This window comes from Diabrotica virgifera, chromosome 8 (assembly GCF_917563875.1).
Source record: "Diabrotica virgifera virgifera chromosome 8, PGI_DIABVI_V3a".
NCBI classification, from domain to species: domain Eukaryota; kingdom Metazoa; phylum Arthropoda; class Insecta; order Coleoptera; family Chrysomelidae; genus Diabrotica; species Diabrotica virgifera.
The window spans coordinates 67,009,324-67,030,951 of NC_065450.1; the positions used below are offsets into that span (position 1 = coordinate 67,009,324).

The following is a 21,628-nucleotide window of genomic DNA, read 5'->3' on the forward strand; positions in this document are numbered from 1 at the left end:
GCTGCAGAGAGGTATTTGGAAGAAATCGGGGTGAAGGACTGGAGAAAGAGTGCAGAGGACCGAAAAGAATGGAGAAATATTATCCAGAATTTAGAAGCCGTAGGCCTATAAGGCCTGTTAGCGCTGTCATATATATATATATATATATATATATATATATATATATATATATATATATAATTTGTATCCAAAGTGATAAATGTAATCTCGAGTCAGAAATAAAGAGCAGGGTTGAACAAACAAGAAATGCCTGCTGAAATTGATTAAATTTTTAAATTAGATTATCTTAAATTGGAATTATTTTAAAAATATAGTACTACATTATCAATACAGGGTTAGTATGGTAATAATTAAAAAAATATTGAGTGAAAACAAGTCTTTGAATTCATTAAAAATATCAATATCGAAGACGTTAGCTAAAGCGTTACAATAAAATATTCCCTTCAACGTTTATTAAATGTTGGAGAAAATTTTGGCCGGATGTTGAGAATCTAGTTGTGCTCTAGAATATTGCAGGGATTGAACAGGAAGAAAACAAATCAATTATATACCTTCAACTTCAAGATGGGGGACATGAAAGGAGCCTCCACGTAGATTGTGATCACTTGTGAATACAATCGGGCGTCCCCTGGAAACGAGTAATGTCGGCTAATCCTTTCAACACCGGTGCACCAACAACACAGATGCAATCAAAATCAAAACGGTCTTTATCAAGGCCATTTTTGATGACGACCTCAATTAATATTGAAGGACTATCAGCAGATAAAGAAGACCTATTGTCTAATATGTGCAGAGAACATGGTGTCGATGTTCTACTGGTTCAAGAAACCCATAGAGGTACTGCAAGCCGCAGACCAAGGATTCGGGGTATGAAGCTCATACTGGAGAGACCACACGACCAATATGGTAGCGCAGTCTTCGTCAGACCAGATATCGACGTAGCATCCACATCTCTAACAGATCAAAATGACATCGAGATCCTCACAGTGGAGATAAACTCCTGTACAGTAACGTCAATCTACAAACCACCAAACGCTGACTTTGCTTTTGAGGAACCGAATAACTTTCAATCACAGCAAATCAAATTCGTTCTGGGTGACTTCAACTGTCACAGTGTCGCGTGGGGTTACAACGAAACAGATTCCAATGGCGAAGAACTAGAAAAATGGGCTGAAAGCATGAACCTAAAACTTATTCACGATCCAAAGCAGCCTGCGTCGTTCAACAGCGGAAGATGGCGCAGAGGTTACAACCCAGACAATATATTTGTCAGCGACAGAATTGGAGACCAGGTGACAAAAATCGTTGGAAGCGCCCTCCCAAAGACACAGCACAGACCAATAATTTGTCTTTCCAACGCGGCAATCAGATACGAAATTGTTCCTTTCAAGAGAAGGTTCAACTTTACTAAAGCAAAATGGGAAAAATTCTCTGAAACATTGGATCAAGAAGTTTCCCAGCTAGAACCTTGCCCTGATTCATACGATAAATTTGTAGAAATCGTAAAGCAAGTATCACGGAAATTTATCCCTAGAGGTTGTCGAACTGAGTACATAGCGGGGCTCAATGAAGAATCTAAACCCCTACTTAAAAGATACGAACAGCTATATGAAGAAGACCCTTTCTCGGAAGCGACAATACAGGCTGGGGAGGAAATGTTACATGCGATATCCGCCAACAGAACGGAAAGGTGGTGCAAGCTGGTCACGAGTCTGGACATGAAACAAAACAGCAGACGTGCCTGGAAGCTGATTCGGAATCTTGGCAACGATCCCGCTGCTCCGGCAGTCAACATGACAGAAGTCACACCCGATCAGATAGCCCATCATCTTCTAATGAACGGTAAGACGACATCAAGAAAGAACAAGGTGAGAGCTCAACGGAATATCGACGAAGAAAGAGATGTTCTAGGTACCTCTTTTTGTCTAGAGGAGATGAGAGGCGCGATCCATCAAATGAAAGATAATAAAGCGGCTGGCCTGGACGACATACGAACAGAGCAAATAAAGAACTTTGGACTAAAAACCGTAGAGTGGCTCGTAAAAATGATGAATTGCTGCATCCGTACATTACAAATCCCCAAAATCTGGAGAAAAGCTAGAGTGGTAGCCCTCTTAAAACCAGGGAAGGATCCGGCGGATACAAAGAGTTTTAGACCTGTATCTCTCTTGTGCCACCTTTTCAAGGCCTTTGAAAGAATGATACTGAACCGGATCGCAGAATATGTGGAGACTAAAATTATTCCAGAACAAGCAGGATTCAGGCCCGGAAAGTGCTGCTGCAGTCAAATTCTTAATCTCACCCAACATATTGAAGATGGTTTTGAACGGAAGGAAATAACAGGAGTAGCGTTCATAGACCTAACTGCCGCCTATGATACAGTTAACCATCAACGGCTACTCGCAAAACTCTACGAAACTACAAAGGATTTCCGACTAACAAGGTTAGTGAAATGTCTCCTCCAGAATAGACGCTTCTACGTAACGCTCCAGTCCAAGAACAGTCGGTGGAGGGACCAAAAAAATGGACTACCACAGGGAAGTGTCCTCGCGCCGATTCTATACAACATATACACCAACGACCAACCCATACACCAACAAACAAGGCAATTCATTTACGCTGATGATACAGCGGTGGTAGCTCAGGGAAGAACCTTCAATGAAGTCGAAGTGAAACTGACAGATGCCCTGGGAGACTTAGCTCTATACTATGATAAAAACCATCTGAAACCCAATCCCACAAAAACCCAGGTATGTGCTTTCCACCTGAGAAACAAGCATGCCCGAAGGTCGCTGGAGGTGGAATGGCGTGGTCAGATGCTGGAACACAACAAGACGCCAAAATACCTTGGCGTCCGTCTGGATAGAACTCTGTCTTACCGATACCACTGTCAAGATGTCAAGAAGAAAGTAAGTGCCAGAAATAATATCATCCGCAAGCTAACTAATACAAAATGGGGAGCACAACCACACACTCTCCGCACTTCTGCCTTGGCATTATGTTTTTCGGCCGCGGAGTTTGGAGCACCAGTATGGGCAAACTCTGCTCACGCAAAGAACGTCGACGTGGCTCTAAATGAAACGGTCCGTATAATATCGGGTTGCCTGAAACCGACACCTATCGAAGAGGTATACCCCATTGCTGGAATTGCTCCACCACCTATCAGGAGGAAGGTCACGTCAGAGGTAGAACGGAAAAAGCAGGAGACGGACCGAAGACACCCCTTATATGACCACCAAACTCAGCCAAGCAGACTAAGATCTCGGAAAAGCTTCCTGAAAACATCAAGATCCATCCCCGAAGCGCCAGAGACGCGCCGAATACACCTATGGCAAGCGTCAGCTACCGCGACACATTTTCCTCCCTCGGAGGAAATGGCTGCTGGACACAATTTACCGTATCCGACTTGGAAAGCGCTAAACAGACTAAGAACCGGCGTTTCACGTTGTGCTAGTAACCTGAAAAAATGGGGATACCAGGAGGACGATACCTGCGACTGTGGCGCGGTTCAGACCAGCCGGCATCTACTATCATGCACAGAGATGAGAGAGACCTGTACAGAACAAGACTTAATTATAGCAAATGACAGGGCCATCTATGTGGCCAACCATTGGAAATACAGAATTTAAAGTTGTTGGTGTTCCGGACACGGAAAGTAAGTAAGTACTTCAAGATATAAAAATAATAGAGATATAACACAACTTTTAGTCACGGTAACATATGTTGTGGAACGCTTTAAAGGTTTCTACATATTATCATGCACTCATCGTTTCCGGCACGTAGCGTAGTCTCCGAAAAACCTGATTTTACAAAGAGGTGTCTGATACGATACGTTCCGGATAGTGTGAATTGTTCATATTTAAAACCATTAAAATCAATATTTTCCCAAGCTAAACGCTACGTGCTGGAAACCTGCATGGAGAGTGCATGATAATATGTAGAAACCTTAAAGGATTCTACATATTATCATGCACTCACCGTTTCAGGCACGTAGCGTTTAGTTTCCGAAAAATATTGATTTTAATGGTTTTAAATATGAACCATTCATACTGTCCGGAGCGTATGGTATCAGACATCTCTTTGTAAAATCAGGTTTTTCGGAGACTACGCTACGTGCCGGAAACGATGAGTGTATGATAATATGTAGAATCCGTTAAGGCGACGACATTTGATATCTTCTTGTTTACAATCGATCGGATGCCACTTTATTAAAATAAGCGGTTTAGTTGGGGAGCAGGTCGTTAGTAGAGTGTAGACTGTTATTTTGCATTCAAATTAGAACATTTTGTTTGACATGATGTTATAAAAATAGGAGGGCAGATCAACAACAGATGCAATTTTCATTATAAGTCATTTGATGAAAAAATACAGGTATAAAGAAACGCTCATATAGCATTCATTGATAATAAGGAAGTATAATAATATGATGAGTGAGAGATTAGTTCTTCGAGATATTCTGTGGTGGGCACCTAATAAGAAAAGAGTCCCTCATACATGAGAGACATGCGTGAAGGAGTAACAACTAGGATCAGGACAGGTGTGGGAGAGACTGATACATTTTTATGTGAAAGTAGAATTGTACCATGGGTCGGTGCTTAGTCCTTTTTATTCTCATTAGTTTCGGATCAGCTAACAGCGAAAGTACAGGCTAATATTCCCTGATGCTTAATGTATGATGATGATGTAGCGTTTGTAGGGAATAGTGAAAGCGACTTTGGAACAGTGAAGACAAGTTCTTGAGGAAAAAGGTTTAAAACTTAGTGGAACAAAAACAAAGTATTTAGAATGTGCATTAAAGAATTGAGTTCCTACAAATAAAATTATATCATTGGTGAAATGATTGTGAAAACTAATAGTTTTAAGTATATTATAGAATTAACCATATAGTATTGCAGAGTAATGGGGAAATAGATGGAAATGCATGCAGTAATATTAGGGTTAAATTGATGAAGTGGAAGCAAGCGAGTGGTGTGTTATATGACAGAAAAATTCAATGAAACTGAAGGGAAAATTCTGTAACGCAGCCATAACACCAATGGCACCAATTTTGATGCTATATTAAGAGAGCATAGATTAAGATAGTTTGGTCATGTTCAGCGTCGAGATATTAATCATCCAATACGAAGAATGGCTGATCTGTGAGTTACTGGGATGAGTAGGGGAGGACGACCAAATGAAGTTAAAACTGAACATCAGCAAATACAAGAAAATAGGGCATCAGAAAAAAATAAATGTAGTAAATATCATTTTAAATATAAATCCTTCCTCCTTCGGAATTGTTTTTGAAATAATAAAACGGTTACGGAAAGCAGTAACACAAGTTCTATAATAATTTCGCAGGAATATCGCCAGAGGAAATAAAATTTCGCTGTTTTAACGTCTCCAGCAAGACTCAACCGTTTACCGGGCCTTTTTATGTTTTCGGCAATGAATTATATTCCCCATATTTTCTGCTAATCTGACTTTTACATCATTTTTATCGCATTCGTCCCGGTTTTATGCGCAGGCTGTATATTGTACTCGCAAAAATAAAATAAGTAGTTTGTAGTTGAGTTACCGAATCTCACAACTTTTTATTGCATATGAAGAAACCTACAATTTATAATATTTTTTGAGATCATTTCGATATTGTAGATAATGTTTATTAAACCTCGTTTTTGCAAAGGTTATTATGGCATTCCAATTTATTTATGAAATACACGATTAGTTGATGGAAATTCATCTTTAATAATAAAACAAAGCATAAAACGCAAAACTGTTTTTCAATTTTAAAGAATATTGTGATTGTAATGTTTACTTAGTTAGAGTAGAGAGTATAATTGAATAAATTTATTATCTCGTAAACCGGTGACTTTAAGCAAAAATCTAGAAACAGGTCAACTTTTATTTTTAAATTATGATTTTTTTACATATACATCATACTAGTGACGTCATCCATCTAGGCGTGGTGACGTAATCGATGATTTTTTTTAATTAGAATAGTAATCGTGTGCTAGCTTATTTGAAAGGTTATTCAATTCTCTATTCAGTAATACAAACATTAACATAATTATTTATACAGGACGTCCAAAAAAATGTTTTTGAATTAAATTAATTGACACAGAAAGAATAATGTATGTAATTTATTTCATTCATAATACATTTTACTGCTGTCAAAAAAGATAAAAAAAAATGATTATTTGAGAAATACACATTGCTTTTCGCTTAAATTCAATGTTCAAACTGTCACCCACCTGACTTTTGACAATTTAAACATTTAATTTATGCGAGAAGCAATGTTATTTGTGCATAAACATTTTTTTATTATTTCGCAAAGCAGTAAAATATATTTTGAATTAAATAAATTACAATCATTATTCTTTCTGTGTCAATTAATTTAATACAAAAACATTTTTTTGACACCTTGTATAAATAATTATGTAAATGTTAATATTACTGAATAGAGAATTGAAATAACCTTTCAAATAAGTTAGCACACGACCCCTATTATAATTAAAAAAAAATTATCGATTACGTCATCACTCCTAGATGGATGACGTCACTAGTATGATATATATGCCAAAAAATCATTTAAAAATAAAAATCGACCTCTTTCAGGAATTTTCCGTAAAGTCACGGTTTAAGAAATAATGAATTTATTCCATTTGACTTTGTCACACTGTATAGTAGGCATCTATAGGTATCGTCACATGAGCTATACATATCACCAAAAAATGTTCTAATCTAAAAGATTTCCAAATACCAAATTATCTTTCAAAACATTTCACACGGTATATTTCTCTATAATTCTGCATGTAAAAATATTGTCTTGCGGATTCAGTTGGAATATTGATGTACATATTAAATATTGAGAGATATCTTTTCGCATCACTCTCCTGACTTTTCTATTATTGAACCTTATTTGTGAGTTTGCGAAAATCAATGCGAAAAATCAAATTTCGCTTTCCTTCTACTCTACGATATTCTTTCTTTTTAGTTATTTCTTTTTATGCATAAAATACGACACGAGACAATATTTGAGATGATAAAATTATATAAATTGAGTTAAAGAGTTGATTGGTTAAAAATGTATATAGTAACAATGACATATATGTAATAGACAACATGAACATTTTCACTATAGTCCAAGTAATGAAGCTTGAAATAGGACAAAACCTCGCAATTTTTACAGAATGGATCGATTTGCTTGAAAATTTGAGAATAAGTAGTGGATAGTCCAAGGATCAAAATCTATATGATGCCGAAAGGCGCTTCTACCATGGGGGTGGTTGCCACCCCCTGTTGTGGGTGGAAATTTTTTATTATATTTTGACCGCAAAAGTTGGTAAAAACGTTTATTCTAAGCAAAAAATGTTCTATACATTTTTTTGATAAAATTAATAGTTTTCGATTTATTCGCTATCGAAAGTGTTAGTATTATATCGAAAAATCAATGTTTTTAATCAGTTTTCTGCTAATAACTCCAAAAGTTTTCGTTTTATCAAAACAACCTTACTTAACAAAAATGTACTATTTGAAAAAGTAAACAAAACCGTGTTTTTTAATTTTCTTTAAGACCAATAGTAATCAAGATATACTTTATTATATGTTAGCTCTCGTTTGTCAAATGCTAAATATTGTAGTTTCAAAGTCAAAAGACGGGAAAATATGCATTTTTCGAGAATAACTTGTTAAAACTAATTTAAATATTTTAAAAATATCTATCTCTAGAAATAAAAAAGAAGTCTCTAGCTCAAAAATTAAGTGACATAATGAAAAAAATGTCAGTCCCTATTTTTTTTCAGCGCAAAAGTGGTCGGAAGCAACCCCGTAATCACCACCCTAATTAAAACTAGTCATTGACCTTATTTGGTATTATTTATTTATGTATTATTAATAGGTTCAAAAAGTTTGACCGACTTAGAATGATTCGTTTTGAAAAAAAAAATGAAGTTAACAGCGATTAACGAATTTTTGTAGTTTGGAAAAAATGGCCTTTTCTTTTGAATAGAAAGATTAGCATCATAGATGTGAAAAAATGTTTAAATATTAAATTATAGCTAATTTAATTCCCAAGAATTTGGTATGAAAAAAATTTTTCTATGATAAAAATTAAGTGAGCTATTGACAATTAAAACTAGCATGCAAAAACCACCTTTACCAACCCTTTCAAAGTCACCTCTTTTTGTGACTAAGGATTTTAATAAGATTTAATATTAATAGGCTTATAGATCTTGTAAAAACCTACAAAATTCTTTTATACCAAACTTTCTAAGATACAAAATAAAAAAGTTACGGTTAAAAAATTAATATATTTTTTGAGAAAAAAAAAAGGAGAAATCTCATTGGAAGCATAATAATGTAAGTTAGCGGTGTTTTTAGTCATTGGCCTTATTCATTCTTCTTTATTTGTGTATTATTAATAGATTCTAGAAGTTTGACTGGCTTAAAATGATTAGTTTTTAAAAAAACTGAAGTTAACAGCGAATAAAGAATTTTTGTAGTTTTGTAAAAATGCCATTTTCTTCAGAATAGAAAGATTAGCATCAACGATAAGAAAAAATGTTTAAATATGAAATTGTAGTTTATTTAATTCTTAAGAACTTGGTGTAAAAAAATTTTTCTACGACAAAAATTGAGTGAATAGTAAATGAGTGTACTATAGAAGGACATTGATTTTTTCCATATAAAACTAACATTTTCGATAGCGAATAAATCGAAAACTATTAGTTTTATCAAAAAAATGTATACAACATTTTTTGCTTAGAATGAATATTTTTTATCAACTTTTGCTGTCAAAATATAATAAAAAATTTCCACACCCGAGATGGGGTGGCAACCACCCCCATAATAAAAGCGCCTTTCGGCATCATATAGATTTTGATCCTTGGACCATCCACTACTTATTCTCAAATTTTCAAGCAAATCTCTGTAAAAATTGCGGGGTGAAAAGCTTCGGTTCCTGGACTACTATAATTATTTCTTTCGTATAAAATGTTTTTTTTGGGAGGTCACATAATCCAGATGATTTTATCAGATAAAATTACTAGAGTGCTATTCTAAAGTTAAACGAATATACACTGCGGTGCAAAAAAATCGATCCACTAAAAATTTGGTCATTTTTGATATTTCTAATTTTCTAAACCTGTTGTCCGATTTAAGTGATTTTTTACCACGTTATAGCCTTATTATTCATTGACAATATCGCTGTAATAATATTGTTGCTAGACAGTCAAACTGTCATTGTATACCGGGTGTACGAATCAAACTGTGTTTTTTTCTCAAAGTTCGCATCACCCTCTGGATTATTCTAGCATTTATAAAATACTGAAATTAAAACCCAACTATAGCCTCAGGTTTTCTTAACATTTTGTCTTTCGATTCATTCGCTTATGTTGGATAATAAAAAAGTTAGGTACTTTAACAACTGGCCATGTTCGTCATCAGTACAGGGTGTTTCTAAATAAGTGCGACAAACTTTAAGGGGTAATTTTACATAAGAAAGTAATGGCAATTTGCTTTATAATCATATGTCCGCAAACGCTTCGTTTCCGAGATACGGGATGTTAAATTTTTTTTTACAAAGTGACGATTTATTTATTGCTTTAAAACCAGTTGAGATATGCAAATCAGATTTGGTGGGTTTTAAGACGTAGTTATTGCACATTTTTGAAGTTATACTTCTTGACGCGCGATATGAGGGTGAATTTTTATATGTTAAAACCTACGATCCCGGCGCATGCGCATTATAACTTTGTTCTGATTGGATGTTCAAATGACATGTCAAAAATTATCCAATATGGCAGCTGTAGCGCAGCTGTGGTTTGGACGGTTGACGGTTTGGTTATGTATGGTTGTTGCGTTTTAAAATTTGTGGGAAGAGATACAACAAAGGTTAGTTAATAGTTATACTGCCTTTTTTAATAGTTTTCATATTATATTTTTGAAGTTATACTTCAACATGTTTTAATTTATGTATGTATCAGTCCAGAAAAGGCGTGGAAAGAATATATTAGTGTTTTTAAATATATTTTTCTACAAACGTGTTAAAAATGCAATTTTTAGGACTTCATAGGAGCGTTAAAAATGCTACTTTAAGGCACTAGTGCTTTAAAATTTTTAAGGCACTGCAGTTAAAAGTGAATTGTCAAATTGTGAAACGTCAAAATATTTATATTTCATTTATTAACATTAATATTAATAATACAACTTGCGCAATTTGAAAAAGGTTGTTTAAAAGGTTTTTTATTATAATTTTGTTTCTTTGGATTTGTCTTCCTTGGGCGTAAAATAATAAAACATCTATTTTTATATTTCACTTGTCACCGTGATGTATAATTATGTATATCTGAAAGGTAAGTAGCATGCGGCTTGATGACCTTGTTTTGTTGGTAGAGCATTGGACCAGAGATCAAAAAATCGCGAGATTGCAGGTTCAAATCCCGGACGATTCATACTTTTTTCTTTTTTTTTTAATATTTGGCATTGTTAAGTTTTGGTTCATTTTTGGTAATTATTGTTAATTTTTTGTATTGTAACTGTTGAGTAGGTATATTTATTTCGTTGAAATTATATTATAATAGAAGTATAACTTCTTACGTGCGTACAAAGTACACACACATTCTTTTTTTGACATACAATTAAGAATTTAATATTTACCATTGGCGCGCAAACGGGTATTATGACCGATAATATTACCTGTACTCTGTACGTACGCCAATCGTGAATATACAATTTTTAATTGTATTTTTTTAAAATGTGCAATATCTACGTTTTAAAACCCACCAAATTTCATTTGCATCTCTTAACTGGTTTTAAAGCAATAAATAAATCGTCAGTTTGTAAAAAAATTGAACATCCCGTATCTCGGAAGCGAAGCATTTGCGGACATATGATTATAAAGCAAATTGTCATTATTTTCTCATGTAAAATTACCCCTTAAAGTTTGTCGCTCTTATTTTGAAAACACCCTGTACTGATGACGAACATGGCCAGTTGTTAAAGTACCTAACTTTTTTATTATCCAACATAAGCGAATGAATCGAAAGACAAAATGTTAAGAAAACCTAAGGCTATAGTTGGGTTTTAGTTTCTTGTTTTTATGATATTTTAGATTTCCATTTCTTTATTCATCTTTCTCAGAACCTCTTTGTTTGTGACGTGTTCTGTCCACGATATTTTCAGAATTCTTCTGTACACCCACAGCTCAAATGATTCTAGTTTAGAAACTTATAGAAGAAATAATGGAATAACCACATAAGCAGAAGAGGGAAGACCGTGTGGTCAAAATAGCAAGAGATAAATCACCAATCCGTAGAAGAAGTATCAAAAGTCGCGCAAAAGATAGAATGAACAAGGAGAATTGCTTATGAAGAGGACGAAGAAGGTTTGGTATCTTCATTCTGTTGATGCCTTCTGTGACATGATCATCCATCTGCACTTAGCCTCCCTCTAGGTCTTTTATTTGTAGGTTGCCACTTTAATATCTTACTTATTAATTTATTTTCTTCTTGCCTAACCTTCTCCTTCTGTATATTTTCCATTCATCTGATTATTTATTCATTGCTAAAAAATCGTCAAAACTCTCCGCCTAAATAACTAGGGAATATTACATTTTATTCCATTTTTCGTTCACTCTATAAGGATTCTTTTTAATAGATTACAATGTCTTCCAAGGCAAAGCTTTAAAGCAAATACGTTTATCTATACGGGCCGTTGATAGTCCTTAAAAAGTTGTTCGGTAATCCACAGCTCCGCCACTTTATAAAATATGGCAGAAACGCTAGTAGCAGTACTATATCATCCTCTTAACTTAAAGATAGTTACTCCGATATTAGAATGGGTTTCACGTGCACTACACTGACTTCCTTCTTTTACGTGCGCTATCAACCACCGGGAAAGGATTTTCGCCCGTTGTACGACTTTAACAATAAAATACGATAAAATACGAGTATCTGAAAGTAGAGCACCATTACACTAGAATAACAAACAAGCACCGATGGGAGATAAAGCGGATAAATAGTATAGAAATAAAAGTTTTTGTGTATAAATTAAGCTGAAAATTCAAAAGATAAGTTTTATCTTCTTTGAAAAGTATAAAATGCGATTAGTTATAGAAAGATTAGTCGAAAAACAGTAAACAAGTAACTTTTTAAAAGGCGTTTCAATCTTATATTTCTGTGTCGTATTTCTTATTTACATTTTTCCTGGTAGTAGAACGAGGTAATGAAAGAAATGGAGGAGAGAGAATGTCCTGAATACCTAATAAACGTGGTAGCGAAATATCTGTCTGAGAGAAGAATTGTGGTGGGGAGACGATTGTCGATGTGACGGCAGGTGTTTCACAGGGATCTGTTTTGGGTCCGACGCTATGAACCTGGCATATGACGGGATTATGTAACTACGATATGGAGAGGGTAACAGCTCCCTTCGCGTTCGCGGATGATCTGGCTGTGCTGGTAGTGGCGCGGGACGAGCCAGATCTAAAATACCGGGAACGGAACGTAAGCGGCGTCGTGAAAAAATGGATGACACAGCACGGACTGAAACTTGCAGCAGAGAAAACCGAAGCCATCATTCTGAAGAGGAAAAGGAACAGGCAAAGTGTGGAACTACAATGTGCGGCGCCGTGCCTAATACTAGTGTTGCCCAAAATCGGTCTTGGTCTTATTCTTGCGTTTTCGCATGATGTTATAATATACTTTGATTATTTTAAAAATCGACCTGTCCGAGCGTTTTGCTTATGTGCTATAAATAAATAAGTTAATAACGAGGGAGTAACACTTATTTCAGCGCACTGTATAAGTGAAATCATATGAGAAATCACACAGTGTAAAGTCCATTAGGTTTAGGACAAAAAATGGGGATTTGCAAATTGCAAAATTATTATTAATCAATAATTAATATCATACATTGAGCTAATGCATTCAGTAATTATTAATATAAAATACGTTCATAGTAGGAATGAACGAAACTGATTGTAGGAATGAATAGAATTGCTTGTAAGAATAACCATATTTATTGTGGGAATGAACGGAATTAATTGTAAGAATAAAGAGAAATAATTGTAGGAATAAACGAAATTTATTGGATGCATGAAGCAGTATACGTTAGGAGAAATAACACTGTTATTGACACAACGAATAGTCTTCGTCGGTCATTTAACGACGTTGTTGTTTCAATGAATAGTGTTCGTTGGCTCAGTGAATAGTGTTCGTAATATCAATAAAGTGATATTATGGCATACATAATGAAAGTATTATATATTAATAAATGGATTTTCATCCACTTAATAAACGTAATACATTGGATCAACTAACGAAAATAATGAATTGATGAACATCGCTTTGTTGTTCCAATAAAACCAAGAATTGGACAAATTTTAAGTATTACTTTTGTTGTCTGAATTAACATTTTTATTAATATTACGTACCTTTTTCGTTGTGTGAAGTACATCGGTGCTGATAATCTGTGGATGAATGAAGGTAGTGCTTCGGAAGCGATGCTGGTCTTCGGCGTTCGGCGTAGCATCAGCGACAAGAGGGCGTTTTAAAGTACATACCTCTGGAACTATCGTCGGGGCTACGAAGAATGAATCCCGCACTACGGTCAATCAGGCGGCATCCTGGACTAAGATGTCTTTTGAAGATTCCAGATATATATATATTATCGGTTTACAACGTTCTCCGTCTTCCGATACCCGTTCGCCATTCCTCTCTGTCCGCACATTGATCTACTTGCAGACCTCTTTCATCCATGGCTTTGTTTATTCCTGCCTGCCAACTTTTCCTCGGTCTACCTCTTCTTCTTCTACCTTGCGGTCTCCAGTTTTGTACTTGTTTTGGGATTCTGTCTTCATGCATTCTTTGTACGTGACCAAACCATCGTAGTTGTATTTCGTTGATTTCGTCATTTATTGTATGTGTGACCTTCATTATTTCTCGTCTCCGTTCATTGGTGACATGTTTTCTTCCTGATCTTCCTGCAGCTCTTCTCCAGAAATCCATTTTGGTGACCTTTAACATTCGTTTTGATTTTTCCTTCATAGGCCGTACTTCGCAGCTGTATGTTATAATGCTTTTCACTACGGCGTTATAGATCTTTTTCTTGTTTTGGTTGTTTATCTGCTTGTCTCGGAGTACTGAGTTTATGAGCGTAATTGCTTTCCTGCCCTGAGTATTTCGTTCTTTAATGGCTCTGTCCACTGTTCCATCATTCGTGATTTTCATACCCAGGTATTTCCAGATTCCAGATCTCCTTGGACCCCTCTCTGTAAAGAAAAAAAATATTTTTCAATATTCTTCTTAAACTTTCCGCTTATCTTCTCGAATGGAATCGTTTATTTAATAAAGTATGTTTATTAAAATACTAAACAACAATGAACCTATAAATGCACTAAAACTAAAAGCAAGTAACTATTTATACAAGCGACGAACGAAAGTTTTACTTTTAATATTAACAATATTAAAAATAAAACTTTATTAGAACTAATCTTCTGGTTGCACCCTTCGTGGCTTATAACATTTGCAAGCCAACTAATCTCCTTAGCTAAGAAGGCTGAGAGAGATCTGTTCCGTCGTGTTCACGGAACACATAAATAAAATAATATTAATAAAACGCAAACAACTGTCAATAATATATTTATTTATTTTTGGTAAAAAAGGCGTGCTTTGTTTATATCTCGTAAGGTTATTCTTTTGTCCAGCGAGGGTTTATGACCGACCGACGCCTGCTGGGTTGTGTGAACCGGCTGGAGCCTGTGTATCGACTGAACTAGACCACAAACACTAATGTCATTAATGTAGTACTAGCATATGGCCAGACAGGCGACAATTTATCTAATCTGACGTTTTAAAAACTGAAATCATTTATGTGGTTTTTAAGAAGTTGACATAAAGAGGGTGACATAAAGGTTGGCGACATAAAGGGTGGTTAATCGAGTACCGTAATCTATTATGGAATTTGTGTTTCCCATGAAAAAACCATTAATTTTATACATTCTGGATTTGTATATTAGTAGCGAAACACATGCGAATTTTAAATGACCCATATTATTTCGTTTAAAAAGGAAAGTTAATATTTAAAATTAGCAATTAAAAAAATAGTAAAATAGTAATTGAAGCGTGTCGCCACAGATCTATTAGGTTGCATCTTACTACCCGCCTGTCTAGCACTAAAATAAGACGGCTCTTGTTTCGATTTACAACGAAATGATTATTATATTTATACAAGATTTTATTGTTGTACTATATATAGACCAGGGTTGTCCAACTGATGGCCCGCGGGCCGCATCCGGCCCGCGAGGCTATTTGTTGTGGTCCACGTAAGATTTTCGAAAAGCATATATTTTCTTTAAATGCTGCCACTGTGAAAAAAGATTTTTTAATTTATATTTTATGGTTTAGCAGTGTTTTTACATCACAAGTACTGTACCGCGTGCCGCTTCGCGGACCTGTAACGAACACAATCGTCCTCCACCACTATGAGAACTGCACTGATTACTGCGCATCACAGTTCACGCAGGCCACACCTCCCACTGCTTACCATCCGTCGCCAGCCGCCATCGTGCCAGTGTGCTACTCACACGTAGGCTAGTCGGCGAATCTATTACGTTGCTAGTGAACAGTGAACTTGATTAATTCTTTGTCTTGATTCCTCTTATACAATAATGAGTGTAAAACCAGTAAAACGGAAAATTGATAGTGAGAACAGAATTTACAAAGAAAGTTGGGAGAGTGATTACTTGATTGCTAACAATAATGGAAAGTTGCAGTGCTTAGTGTGCATGAATGTCGTTTCAGTGCCTAAAAAATATAATGTGAGAAGACATTACACAACAGTGCATGAAAATAAGTATGCTACGTACACAAATGAAAGTCGGCGTGCCCTAGTTGCAGATTTGAAGAAAAAGCTTAAACAGCAAACTGGTATGTTCAGTAAAATATTACACTCTCAAACGCATTCTTTGCATGCATCTTATGCCGTGTCGCTTGAGCTGGCAAAGGCAAAAAAACCTTTCACTGATGGCAATTTGATAAAAAAATGTGCTGTTGAAATGGCCAAAGCTTTGGCCACTTTCATATCAAACCATACAAAGAAGGATTGTTGCTATGGGTGAGCAAGTAGAAAAAGCTATGCTTAGCCTGGTTAAGAAAAGTTCATATTTCTCACTTTGTTTGGATTAAAGCACTGATCAAACCGATGTTAGTCAGCTGTTAATATTTGTGCGTACTACTTTTGATGATTTTACCAGTAAAGAGGAGTTATTTGATATTTGTCCTCTTTATGGAACAACAAAAGGAAAAGACATCTATGAGGCTGTGAAGAAAACAGTTGACAGAATTGGAGGCTTTGATAAATGTTCAGCCATAGCAACAGACGGGGCCCCATCAATGACAGGTAAAAAAATTGGATTAGTGGGTCTGCTTCGAGAGAATGGTGTCACTTGCCCAACAATTAATTGTATTATACATCAGGGAGCTTTATGTGGAAAATCAGTCAAGGAAGATCAAGTTTTCCAAACCGTGATTAAGATTATAAATATGATTAGAGGTGGAAATCGATCTCTTTTACACAGGCAACTTAAGCAGTTTTTAGTGGAAACAGAGGCTGAGTATGGAGACTTGCTAATGTACAACCATGTAAGGTGGCTGAGTGCAGGAAAGTGCATGGAACGATTTTTTGCCATAAGAAAGGAAATCCCTGCATTCCTCAACAAATACGTTTCATCTGACACAACTGAACTGGAAGAGAAGTTTAAGGATCCAGAATTCTTAAGACAGTTAGCTTTTATAACAGATCTGACTAATCATCTTAACATGTTAAACTTGAGTCTTCAAGGAAGAATCCAGAAGGTTTCAGATTTGATCGGAATGATAAACGGATTCCGGAATAAGCTGACCGTCTTTAAACGTGCTTTGGAAAAGAACAACCTGACACACTTCCCTAGCTGTCTGCAAATAGCAGAAGAATTCAACGGTAAGGAAAATATTGAGTTTTCATCCTGCATTTCACAAATTAAACAAGTTATTGATGAATTCAATACAAGATTTGAAGAAATTGAAAGTTTTAAAAGGAGTGTACTACTTTATAATAACCCTCTTGGAGCAACCATTGATGATCAACCACCCAACTTACAGCTTGAGTTATGTGATCTTCAAGCAGACATGTTCCTAATCACCAGACAAGAAAAGGGACCTGAATTTTTCAAATTACTGTCAAAGGAGAAATTCCCAAACCTGCGAGATTTTTTACTGAAAATGACGTCAATGTTCGGAAGCACATATACATGTGGAAGTGCCTTTTCCTCCATGAAATACATAAAAAAACAAAAACAGAAGCAACGTTACCGATTCTTCCTTACGTCATCTTATGAGACTGTCTACAACTGAACTGGAGGTGGACATTTCTTCATTGGTGGATGAAGCCGATCGACCACAGTCCTCACACTAATTGGATACATCTTTTTCGTTGCTTTTGCAATGTTTGTCTTGATTATTGAAAAGTGTTATCAATAAATTTTCCGTTTATAAAAAAATGTAGTTGTTGAGCAATAAAAGAAATAATACTCTTTTTTGTTTTAATTATTTTTATACCTCACTTTATTTTGTTATTACTTGTAACAAAATTATTATATGGCCCGCGACAACATCAAAGGTTTTAGTTTTGGCCCTTGAGGCATTGAAAGTTGGACACCCCTGATATAGACGTTATATTCTATGGATGTTAATATTTTTCTTTTTTCACTAATAGCCATATAGGCTCATGCGAGTTTGTAAATAAAAAAAAATTATAGATAAATTAAGTTGAAAATTCAAAGAAAAGTTTAATCTTCTTTGAAAAGTATAAAATGCGATTAGTTATAGAAAGATTAGTCGAAAAACAGTAAACAAGTAACTTTTTAAAAAGCGCTCCAATCTTATATTTCTGTGTCGTATTTCTTAATTACATTTCTCTAGGTGTTTCTCTCTGGGGAGAAATTATTTTTCAATATTCTTCTCAAAGTTTTCGCTGACCTTCTCGAATAACGTCTTGAATAAGATATAAATATCCTTAAAAAAGATGTTATTGGGGAATTTGTTGTCATTTTATTTTGTGAAAAAAAAAATATACAATTCTGTGTTTTGAGAAAAAAACGTGAACCCAAAATGACAACATTGGTATTTATAGGTCGCAACTAAACACATAAAAAATGTCTAACACAAAGTCTTTTTTCTCATAATATATACTATTGTAGATCAATTTCATGTCAAAGGCCACGAGAACATAAATTTTAAAGACCCTGTATAAATGTTCAAATTTTGTAAATAAAATGATTTAGCAGTAATAATTGTTTCGCAGAAGAGTGAAATTTTATAGTGGTAGAGTTTCTACGAACATTTTATAAATTCAAAAGAACGGACTAAGTGTTTAGAAAAGTTAATGTAGTATTTAAAATAACCAACCGATGTTGATTTAACAATAGACAATGACTTTTATATGGTTTCCTAGAAGGAAATGATAGTAAATATATTTGTTTAGTTTAAGATAATAGGGTTTTTCAGATTGAAAATAAAAAGTAATTTTAATACCTCCTAGAAATTAAGAAGAGAGCAATTTTGTATACAATACTATTTTTCTGAAATAGGTATCTGTCTGATACTAGGGCGTATTTTTCTTCTTCTTCTTCTTCGTCTAGCCATTCACGTCCACATTTGAACATAAGCCTCTTCAAGTCTTCCTTTCTATTGTTTTTGTTGTACGCTACTTTAGTACTTGTAGCCAATTTTTTCCGGTAGTGTAACACATAAAGAAGAACTTCTGTTGGAGTGAAAGTAAAGAGAGGGATATCTAAAAGAGAGTTATTTAAATATCTGGTCATTGTAGAACCATATACTGTGGTGGAATACCTGGAGTATTAGTTGTTTTTGTTTTTGTAACATGTACTGTCTAATTTTTAATTTTAATTTTAACTATGATAATAATTGTTCTATGTACTTTAGATTTATACAATCTCTTTTCTTTTTACTTTTACTTTAACTTGACGTTATTTGCTCAAATATGTAAAAATTTTATGCAAATAAAAATTATTCTATTCTATTCTATTCTATTCTATTCTATTATACTCCAACAGAAGTAGGAAAAGAAGATGAACTTGATGTGTACTATTGGAACAAAATGAAAAGAGGGTGAGGTAATAAAAATACTAAGGAATACTGAAGTAGTACTTGTATGGGGGGATAATGATGAGATGATGATGAAGTTGAGGAAAGGAGAATTAAAAGGGATAGAAGTAGAAGTGGGAAGAGACAGAGGCAAACTGAATAGAGTGGCTAGCAAGAGATGCAAGAGAACAACTTGACACTCAAGGATGGATACGACTCGTTTCATTCATCGAACGATTTCCGGATAAGGTTCGATACTGCTATCCATAAAATTAGCACCAGAGGAGGTGCTGAACAATGTTTCCAGTAGGTACAGGTGTACCGAAGACTGAAAATGGGACTGGAACGTCCCATAGCTTGTTCCCAAATAGACATATTCCCTATAGTGACTTAGCTGTGGCTGTAATAGGTCAAAGTGGCTTCCCTAGGTGGTCAAAGTGGGTACGACTTCACATAATAGTTCCATTCTTAGCCATTCTTCCAAATGGCTAAAAACATATACTTCGTTTGATTTCTCATATAAACCGGTGAGCAAAAGTAAAGAGAATAATTGAGGAAAACTTTTTAGAAGCAATAATATAGAAAAAACGACCATTAAAAATGGAACAAAAACTAATCTCAGGTAACCTTGAACTATTTTGGGTGTGAAGATATGAACAAATAATGACATTGAATGCGAAATTTGAATATGATTTATCTGAGAGAATATAATATTTGTAAAAATATATTGAATTTATAAAAATATTGAATGTTCAATAAATTTAAAACCTACAGAGAAATGATAATTATTTCCAATATTAGTTGAGAATTGCATATGTTTGGTTATGTCTAACCAAAATCTATTAATATATAATTTTCCTTGAATGGATATTAAATAATCGAAATAATCTATATATGTCACTTAATGGGTTGACTCAGAAAATTTACCAATGAAACTACTATTTCAAATATTATACAAGCTAGCATATAGTTATAAGGCTAACAAAAAATTATTATAAAAAATAAATCTCACCGAATGATTCCTATTCAGGCTCCAAGAGGAGTTGTGTCACACACATGTCTCCCTAACTCCAGACAACCCTTGGTGGTAACTGTTTACTTTAATTAAACTTAAGATGTTAAATAATTCAGACTCTAGATGGAAATCATCCGCCATTTCATGGTACCAACGTACCAACCTCACTTACAGCCACAAGTCAAGTGTTCATCCTTCCTCGCTCCTTCAAAGAGGAGCACCTCAAACGACAACAGAACATGAATTAAATGTCACTGAACGATACGACAAGTATGTTCCGTAGACGCAGACGTGTGACGTCACATAAGTAGTCCTTTACGAGAAATTAGAGAATTTAAATGAGATTAAGGGAAAATAATTATAAAAATAATTAAACAGCTAATTTCGTAACGTGAACCGTTACAGCAGTTCGTTTCAGATCATCTGTCCATCTCATAGGAGGTCTCCCTCTGGATGTTTTGTGTTGGTATGGTTTCCAGGTTAGAATTGTTAGGGCGTATTATCTAATTTAAAACTAAACATTCTGTATAACAAACTAACATAGTTGTGAGTATAAGAAATATATTCGAATATGCTGGTTTTATCTTTTTGCTTGTTTATGTGTGTTGTAAATGAACTTGCTGCCATCACTTGAAAATATTCAAATGGAAAATACAATTGAAATGTGTCTCTAATTACTTTTTACGGACGAAACGCACTGAAAATTATTCATGAGTCATCAGTTGCCTACTTTACAGGGGATTAATTTCCCCCAAGGTAATAATACCGACATTTTCGGTGAAAAATTCCCTTCATAAAATGTGATACCGTTAATTTGGTGAAGGACATGCGTTGTGTGGTTCAGAAATTTTTGTTAATTAAACGGATAAAATAGTCCAGTCATTTGACCGAATATATTTTTTTGTAATACCTTAAACTTTAAACCATAAAAAATTCCAAAAAATAAACATTGAAAATAATTTATCCATTTTAAAAACATCAGGAATGAAATATGCATTGAGAAACATGAAAGCCGAAAAATTTGCTGAATCTATTTCTTTGGAAAATCTTCAATTCAACCTTATTTTTGACACTCATAGACAATGCCAAGTCCAATCTCTTTTAAAATTTGTATACTGAAGTTATATTTTTATGTGTAAAATGAGACTAATTACGTTTCTTAATTATTGTTTTCACCCATTTTGAAAAAATGTGAAAACCTTGAATTATCCATCTCTGTCTGTACAGAGACCTTTGTAAGCACAACTCCTTTGTTACTATACTAGATAGAATGACAAATGAGGTATCGAATGAAAGCTTATAACCTAAGGATGGAACTAAAGGTGAGACATTTGACCAGAAAGAATGACAAATGAGATATTAAACGAAAGGTTATAACCCAAGAATGGTTTAAAGGGGAGAAATTTGACTAGGACTTCCGATTTTAAAGTTGCAACCCAAGTCGCCAAAACAACACAAGCGATATATAAGACCAGTATATACTTTCGGCTGT

At 34.6% G+C, this 21,628-nt stretch overlaps 1 protein-coding gene across 1 annotated transcript in view; it reads left to right on the forward strand.

The window, feature by feature from the left end:
* Nucleotides 1–21,628, forward strand: part of LOC114335546 (G protein-coupled receptor kinase 1) — a 972,615-nt gene that overhangs the window by 542,075 nt on the left and 408,912 nt on the right. The window lies entirely within an intron of this gene.